Consider the following 10110-nt stretch of genomic DNA (forward strand, 5'->3'; position numbering starts at 1 on the left):
AAACAGGGAATCAGACACAGGGACGAGTCAGAGCATCTGTCCATTTTTCAAAATAAAGGATCCGCAGCAAACCTCTCCTCAAATGTTACATCACCGCATTAATTATGTGGGGCCACGCCAGCATAAAACCATGTTATACCCAAAATGTAATTTGATTTAAAGTCCAGTTAGAGCTGTGGTAAGATAGGCAGCAGCGTTCTGTTTCGTTAGCCGCAGTTCGACCACAGACAACTTTTCCATCCCACTAAAAATGCACAGATCTCTTATGTCCCTCTGTATACTTTTCAAAGCATGTTGCATGAGAATATTACATTTTAGTTGCATTTAAAGCTTAAACAGCCCTGGGATGAAACTGTTTTGGAGTCTGTTTGTCCCTGTTTTTAAATGTACTGTTCCATGTGCCTGAGGGCAGCAGTTTGAACAGGACGAGATGGGCCTAATGCTCTGAGCTTTCTGGAGACACAAGAAACTGTCTTGCTCCTCCAAGATTTCCAGTGATTTCCTGGGCTGTCTTTATGATGTTCAGGGTGGTTGCAGGTGGAAAACCAAACAATGATTCAGCAATAATATTCTCCACAGCGCAGCAATTGGATTTAAAAAAAACCCCAAACATTTACAGTTTTTGTGGGATGTTTTTCTTCCTAAGGACCTCTCTGAAGTAAACCAGCACCTTCTTAACCAACTCAGTCGTGTTTATGCCTCAGGTTCTCCTTCATGTGAAGGAGAACCGACGTCTTTGTTTGATCCCTTGCCACACACTCCTCATTGATGAACAAACGTTGAATGTCCGCTACAAGCTCCTAACACACAAATAAAGACGCCTATGACCTGTAGAAATCTGTAACAGATTTTTGACCTGACAGTTGAGACACACCTCCCTCGTGATGGTTGTCGTTACCCCCAACACCTCAGAGAAGAGTGTTGGGACGAGTGACAGGCTTCAAACACTACTGTACATCACACCTCAGCAAGAAATCCTAAAGATCCATGATCCTTCAGTTTCTTAAAAAAAACAACTATGTTTTTCTTCCGGGTGCTGTTGGACTAAGAGCCTTTAGCTTTGGTTGACAGCAACACAACAGAGCAGTCGTCATACAAGGGGCCGTTTGGTGGAGTCAAATATAGATTACCGGTACTAATATTAACTACAATTTATTTGCATGTTCTTCTGAATTGGCACATGTGTCGTAACCTGACTTTCCCCTCCAAAGATCTAACTCCCCACAGGGTTGAAGGAGACAATAGCAACTGTGTCTGGACTGTTTGGTATGCTGTGTTTGCACAAAGTATTGCTTTACTCCTTTATAATGCTACTGTGAAACAAAATTGCTTTATTTAATAAACTGCAATTGTATCTGGTTTGTTTCCCCATAAACATCCCGTCTGGGAAAGTATGTACTGTCTCGTCATATCGATGGCTCTTCAACAGTTGCACACACCCATATCCTCCGACGTCCTCTCTCTTTTTCTATTAACAGTTCTTTAACACGAGTTGACTTTCTATCAATGTTTATTATTTTATTTCTCTTTCAGAAAATAACTACTGAGCACAAGATGACAAGTTAGTTTTGGGTTAGTGAACTTTTTAATTAACATGATGGATCACTTGAATGATCATTTTTTTTAATTTGAAAAGTAAATTATGGGAAATATTGACATGGAAAAAATATAATGGGCCAGTTCAAAATAAAATAAAATAAAATTCAGAATGTATTAAAGGATAGCCCCTTGAGATGTAACATGTCATTTTCAAGGGGATCCCAAGAAAACATACAACATTACAATATATCACATTACAGTATAGACATACATGACATAAAACAAACACAGACATCTTGCTCCCCCCTGCCACACACAACCCCTACCCACATAAGTCTAGTTACGAAATAGAATAATTGAATAACCGGGACAATGAGATAAATATGACATAACAGAGAGAAAAAAATAAATAAATGGAAAAAAGGACAAAAAAATACATAAATAAATTAAAAACATAGGCAATTGGTTTTAAAATGAGAGTATAATGACAACTTAAAACAATGAAAAGAGGTAATAGAACACAAGAAGAGAGGAAGATTATTCCAATCTGATGGAGCTTTAAAATAAAATCATCTTTTACCAACCTCTTTTGAAATTCTAGGAACAAAGAAAAAAGAGAAATTCATATGTCTGAGTGAGTATCGAGAGTTATATGGAATCATGAGTTCTTTTAAATATGGAGGACAGGGAAAATAAACACGTTTAAAAAGGAACTGAAGCCAGTGAAATTGCCGTCTAGATTTGGGTTGGAACCAGTTCAATGAATCAAACATAAAACAATGATAAAACCTCTTCACTTGTTTTCTTTATTAAGCTAATACCATTTTGGACTTTAAACTATGCAAAGCAGAAACAGTCATCGTATTACAGCTATGCATAACATAACCCATACCGCTGCAAGTATTTAAATACATTTTAGTTCATCAATAGGATGAAGACACGCCAGCAGCAGATGGACACAGTCTGCATGTCAGTGGACGCAAGTTCACTGCAGCTCAATACATTAAAAAAAAACAGAGCTGCAGAACTAAAATTAAGACAGTCTGTCTGTGTACAGGTTTGTAGTGTTACAACAAGTGTACACAGGTAGATACCAGCTGAGTATAAATGATCTTAATCTCTTTCCTCTAAGACGGGCAGGAAGACATGAGTATCTGTACAGGAGCAGGACAGACAGACAGTGCTGTCTGACTTCAGTAAATTACACAAATCCCACAGATATCATCTTCACGGAGAGATGCTAAAGACAAGAGTAAGACGTAATGTGGTGAGCGTAATCAAAAGTGCAAACAAAAATAAAGGGACACATCAAGAGATGAAGAAGAAAAAAGGAATAAACAACAGTTGGAAAGTGGTCTGGGGCTCCAAGTGTGCAACTAAGATACTCACAAACACACACAACCAGATGTGGTACTACTATAGTCTGCATGCATACATCCAGAATGCAGCAAGATGTCTTGGTTAACCATAACTAGTTGACAATACTGTGGTAACAATGCTGCGTTTGTTGAATGTTTTCTTTGATTCAACAGTTGTTGCTTAATATTACTCCCCCAGATGCAGAGATAGACTGTCTTCATCATGCTGGCTTTCATGTTTTTCTGCAGCTGTCAACTGAGATATCTTTTCAACTGTTCAGGACAGAGCCAAGAAACAAAAAACAGAAGCTTCACAATCAGGCCTGTGGGATACAGTGGTATCTCTACCCGCTGAGACTCTGCAGACGCTGCGGGCACCAGCAGGCACACTGTGTTTAGAAATTCTGTCTATCCTTAATTGGTCATACAAGGATAATTACAGCTTATTAGAATGGGGATCTTATTTTCATAGGGTGATTGCTTCATAACAAAGCTTGATGAAAAAAAGAAATGAGCAGTAAGATGAAGCAAGACTAAATGGGACCAAAGCAGAAATACACCAGAATCACTGTGTGAATCTCAGTCTGAAACATTAAGGCTCAAATGTGAGCCGAGATATGACATCAGTGGTTTTCACATGCGAAGTGGAAGCCCTGTGGCGACCCCCCGGTCTGACAAACTCCAGTTTCTGCAAAGCACGGAGGCATGGGAAGATGATTTCAGTAGTGGGAACTTTTGTGGGATGTCCTGGTAACCCAACAAAGATCCATCCAAACATTTAAACAGCATGAAAATCACTTAATTTACACCCCCAAACCACTCAGTAACATATGCACATATAATCAATATCAGCCTCAAGAATTCAATACCATGCATTAACCATGATGCAAAGTGTTATAAAATACTATTTCCAAATTTTGTGTAATTTTCAAAATCTTAGTCAGGAGATGGATAAACAACATGGATGTTGTTTAGAGCAAACGTAAGCAATTGTAAGCAATTTGCAGTTGTCACAAGAGAGGACAGGGACTGGAAATCAAAGCCACTGTGGCTGGTTTTTGCTGAAAGCAGGGATGGGCGACTGCAAAAGCACTTCCTAAAATAAAATAAAACATTCCTTCAAATGAAATTGAAACATTTTAACACACAAATGAACCTCTCCTTTGCTGCTTTAACTTGTCTGCTGCGACTGGTTGGAAGTTGAGTTCCGAGGTGAAGCTTAGGAAAGCAGCCTGCAGCAGATATGTAAAGCCCCGGTAGCAGGCTGTCAGCCAGGGCTGACCAGAGCACGGCCAGCCAGATGGCCTCCGGCTCACTGGCTTCTACAGTTTGCAGCAGCTGGAGCAGCTGGGTCCTTCAGTCGAGCAATCTTCACTTCAGACTATTTCAGGACGCTTCCAGGTTGACTAACTAGTCCACTAGCCAACACGTAACCTATGTAGACAAAACAGTGACCATTGAGTGCGTGTAGCGTCCAGCATTCTGCACACCTAATTTCCGGATCGTTTTGAGCGCACCATTTGTGTACTTTGAGTACACTGCGTGACAACAGAATTGTCGTTGATAACAGACGTATGCACTCAAGTGCACATGTGCAAAATTTGGAACATAGCCGAAGTCTCTTCAGAACATCTATCGGTGATGTCACGGAGGGTTTGTCCAGTTCTTCTTACACTGTCTATGACATCAGATGGAAACCCCCTCATTACTGATAGAAGGCTGTTTATTTCAGCTTTGCCTCCAACACATTCTCCTTATTTTGAGTTAAAATGTATTTTTTTTTCATAATATAACACAGGGAAAAAAAGGTGGTTAAAGTGAGTGATTTACTTCAAATTTGGATGTTTGTACAGGAACAAAATGTTTCACAGGTACATAAATTGGATGCTAAGTCTAAACCCAAACCAATTCTATGACCTTTTTTCAATAAGCTGTTAATATACAATAAATAGGCATTCACAATTAATACACAGAGCCATGCCAGGCTACTATAATGTGATAATTAAATCATGTATTGTATAAATTGAAAATTATGTCTCCATTTGATCATCTTACTGAAAAGCGAAACAAGACGTTGAGTTGTTTTATTGTGTTCTGACGATCGGGAAACAACTGCCTCTTGTCTTGTGGGATCAGCAGAGCACAAGCTGGTTCTTCTCAGTGACAACCAATCAGCATAAACACAGAAAATAACAAAAGTATTACTCGTGGAAAATGTAATAGTAGATTTCAGCCATGTCTGAGTTACTAGACAGTGGAGACAGTGGTGAGAGACCAGCAAAATGAGGAAGAATTTAGGTGGTTGACATCGACCCAAGATCATAATTTGTGGAACGAGCCCTAGCCAGCCAAATAACAAGGACACTCCAATAAATACCACACTGCTGTTAGAGGGGAACCCTGGATGATTCTGCACCACACGTACACACTCTGCCATCTTCAAATCCCTTCACTGTTTGACAATACACCCACATGCACGCAAGCACACACACACACACGCACACACACGCACACACACGCACACACACGCACGCACACACACACACACACACACACACACACACACACACACACACACACACACACACACACACACACACACACACACACACACGCACGCACGCACACACACACACACACACACACACACACACACACACACACACACACACACACACTTGGAAATGTGTAAATTTTTCCTGCCAGTTTTTAAAAAAAAAGCTTTTTACCTAAATTAGGATTTTCACACACTAAACTTTAACATACAAGTGTGCAGAGCGACTTGAGAGATCAAGTCATGAATATTTCCACGTGTAGGATAATAATAATAATAAAAATAAATGTTATTTAATAGCACCTTTCAAGGTAATCAAGGACACTTTACAGCTAAATGAGAACATAATACAAAATACATAGAAAACAGTCAATCAGCAAAAATTGATGCATTTTTTTAATGTTAAATATATTCCTTATATTAATTTAGTGTCTGAAGAAATCAAATGAAAAGAACTGAGATAAAAATACATTGATCAAGGAAATGATATGATTGATTTGTACCTTAGGGAGATTTGTACATTTCTTGTCTCAGCAATAACGGACACTTCATACACACCAACAATAAATAAATGACATGCATAACAACCAAGACGGCATAATAGACAGCACAAAAGCAGACAGACATATCAGCGGAGCTATGGCTGCAGGGATCAGGCTTTTCCCCAGCCGGGCCCTGCTGAACCTAATGGTTCTGTACCTGCACCTGAGCAAAGTGGGATGATATACTGGTGTTCGCTAGGCGATACGTGGACTTGTTATTTAGTTCTGTGAGGTTGGGTGTGGGGAGACCGATGATTTTAGCAGCTGTGTTTGTGATGCGTGTGAGTTTGGCTCGGTTGGTGACAGAGAGCATATTAAGCAAACATGTGGAACAGTACAGAAGGATGGGTTGAATGGTGGTTTGATAGAGTAGTAACAGGAGGTATAACGTATCGTCCTTTAAGTTTGCGGATGGTTGACAGTCTTTGTTGGCTTCTTTTTTTAATGTACATGGTGTGTTGGTCAAAGGTGAGTTTATTGTCCAGAGTTATTCCCACATATTTAAAGGTGTCCACTGTCTCAGCCGTTTGGGTGTTTATGATGGTGAGGTTCTGGGGTGGGGGGCTGAACAGCAATTCCTGTATAATATACTGATTTGATCAAATTTCTCTGCTTCATGTTTATAAAAAGCTCATCCACAAACCAGAGAATGTGTTATGTTGAATGTAGCTCATTTTGGGTGGTGTATTTTGGGTAAGTATATCACACGCTGCAGGTGTAGTTATCATTTTTAGAGCATCAACAGTGTTAATCCACCTCAGAAAGTAGTCCCCCCCAAAAGGCGTTATTTTGTTTAGTAACGTCCTGTAAAAGATAGTGCAAAGCTTTTTCACAAACAACCGTTTTAAAGTTAAACGCTATAACTGCTTCTTCTTTGTTGAACCATTTTTTATTTTCTGAAGTCTAAGAAAAGACACTAGTGGGGGCAAGATGGCGACAGTCAAATAAATGACAAACTAATACCAGCTGTGCCAACAATGTACAACTGTACAGTAAAAGGGTGATGTGGACAACACATGACCTAAATATTTTCTCTGCTGCACGCTCATGTGCTAACGAAACTAAAACTTCAAGAAACATAAACACGTGAATTCCTCCAGGTTGTGTAAATACATAAAGAAAAAAGGAAATGTGAAGTCAGTGGTGATAAAACCTTTCACAACCATAGAAGATTATTCTAAAGATTGTAGATTATTTAGTGTTATCAGGATATTGTTATTGTAGAGACACACTGCAGATGATTATATAAACTATCAATATTATCGCCAGCATTTACTTTTCAATGAGTACACGTGCTTTTGTCCAAATGCTCTGTATTTGCCAACAGTAATGATAACAGTGTACTGGCGTGCTGCAGAACGACTTCAAGAGAAGAAGTCTGTTGGAAAAAGATAAAGCTGGTAATTATAATATAAAGTGCCGTTTTACTGGAAATGATACATGAGGAGAACTCATTTAGGGTGGCAAAACACTTCTGTGCATAACTTTGTGTTGGGAGGCCTGTGTCTTCCCTGTGATGTTTTTGAGTTGCTGTTTACATTGTTGCGTCCACACACACACACACACACACACACACACACACACACACACACACACACACACACACACACACACACACACACACACACACACACACAGACGCCACTTTGACAACTAACTGTAACGTAAATTCTGAGTTTACTGTCACGTCTCCAAATAATCTGTGCCAGTGATATCCTGCAGGAAAACAAGCCATGGGGGCCCCACCACTGGTGTCAGCAGGTTCAAATAAAAAACACATGCACTCTTTTCACTTCTGAAACTACTTTTCTTTTTTTTTTTTTTTTTTACATCTACACAACTGAGACCAGAATCTGAAAATACTCATGTGCCATGTGGTCAGCTGGACTAACTAAGCTCTCTTTAAAGATCTCTGAATGCAGTGCCGATTGGAGAGATAGTGAGAGGAGACGGCAAACGCATTAGGAAACGCACAAATACACTAAAGGAGAGGGGGTCCCTAGAGAGGTGTCTCAGAGGAGTAGGGGCTGACATATGGCCAGCAGATCACTGAGCTGGGTGGGGCAGCATGAGCGTGTGTGTGTGTGAGGGTGGGGCTGCTCAATGGTCTGATGAGGGTGCAGATGAATAGACCAGTGGTTAGAGACAGTTGAAATTCAATATTCATTTTCACTGTTGCCCTGCTGCTGTTTTGAGTGTGCGTGTCTGTGTGCCATCAAGGTTCAGGCTCCTTTCAGAGCAATAATCAGTGGAATGGTTTTGTCCATCTGACAGAAAAAAAAAAAAACCTTGAATGTATAATTCTTTACTGCTTTAAGTTAAAATAAAAAGAAATCTGAGAGTATAAGAGGACATTTTCAAGTTTCTATTGTCTAATTAAATTTTTTTCCATGATTTAATTGTACTTTGTTTTCTTCCGGGGTTGTGAGTGGTCTGAAGAGGGAGAGGCAACGCAGCATCCTCATCTACAGTACAAACAAATCTCTGTGAACGCAGAGACTAAAGGAGAACTGGGTAAAGTGGAAGCAGGTCGTCGAGGAGGGTCAAGCTCATTTCATCAACATGTGAGAATTCCTCCACTCTGCTGCTAATTCCTAAACATAAACACATACTAATGTGCAAACACACACACACACACACACACACACACACACAAACACACACACACACACACACACACACACACACACACACACACACACACACACACACACACACACACACACACACACACACACACACACACACACACACACACAGAAACACAGAGCAAGGGCTTGTTTGATGGGCTATTTGACTGAATGGCCTATCGTCATGGTTACAGCAGCACTCCATCAGTCCATTCAAGGAACAGATGGCCGATGTGCAACAGGAGGCATATGTTTCAATGAACACACGCATGCACACACACACTGACTCGTATTCACATGAGGACGGTCACACAAACAGTCTCCCTCACAAGCACATACACGCACGCATGGATGCGCCCCCGCTCAGAGGGAGGGTATTGAACAACCAGCAGCATATGTTCCACTAGTCAGAGAGCATTCATTCAAGGACAGACGGGGGTTGGTGATCGGGTTGGGGGCTGTGGAGAGATGGAGGGAGGTAAAAGAGTGAGGATGAGGAGGACAAGGATAAAGGGTGAGAGAAAATGGAGAGAGAAGCTGATTGGAGGATAACAGGAAGAGGGGGTGTGTGGTTTGGATTCTCCTACCAACTGCTGCAACCCAACACATTGGCCACGAGTCCTGATGTTGACATGGTGCTGAAGAGGAGGCCACACCTTTGTGTTTTGTTGTTGAATAAAAACTTCACAACTTAGTTCGGAGTAGCGGATCTGCACATACTGTAAGCACATCGGTCCTGAGGTGCAAAATACAACATGAGCTTAACACACAACATCACATAAAGTCATGTCTGAAACCTTTCAGTTCTGGCAAAGCGCCTGCTCAAAGAGAAAATGTTCCTTCTCAAACAAAAACTCTCGTTTGTCGGCTTTCTGAATAGCCTGTAACATTTTTCTAACAGTTTAAAACGCAACATTTTAAAATTAGTACACACGAAGTAAACCAAATTTTCAAAACATACATAATTCAATTTTCTTAAAAATGGCAAAAAAAAACTATATCAGGATCAGGTTTATTTGGCCAAGTCAGGTCAAACAAGACAGGGAATCTGACTCGGTTATTTTCGCTCACTGTACAGTAAATATAAAAGCTGAAGTAACTGTTGATGCTGTTAGCCAGATCAAGTAAGTTTCTTTCAAACTTGCAGTATTTTATGTGGTGTAACCCCCCCCCCCCCCCAAAATAAAGAACAAATAAACTGTATAAAGTATATTCCCTCAGAGATGTGTATAGTTATTAAAGTGACTGTTGCTGAATAACTGTAGATTATGGTGATGAGGTGGGAAATCTGCGCTTCATCACCGGCAACAGCGGCTACAGCAAACAATATAATGAATTATATTAATAATTAATAATACCTAGAGCGTGAAAGCATTGGACAGTGTCTCTGTACCTGATGGTAGTTATGTCTTCCTAAACATCTGCACTTTATATGATTGATGTGATTACCTACTGTTAACTGGCTGTGACCTCCTATGCATCTGCAC

This window comes from Cololabis saira, chromosome 2 (assembly GCF_033807715.1).
Source record: "Cololabis saira isolate AMF1-May2022 chromosome 2, fColSai1.1, whole genome shotgun sequence".
Classification (NCBI taxonomy): domain Eukaryota; kingdom Metazoa; phylum Chordata; class Actinopteri; order Beloniformes; family Belonidae; genus Cololabis; species Cololabis saira.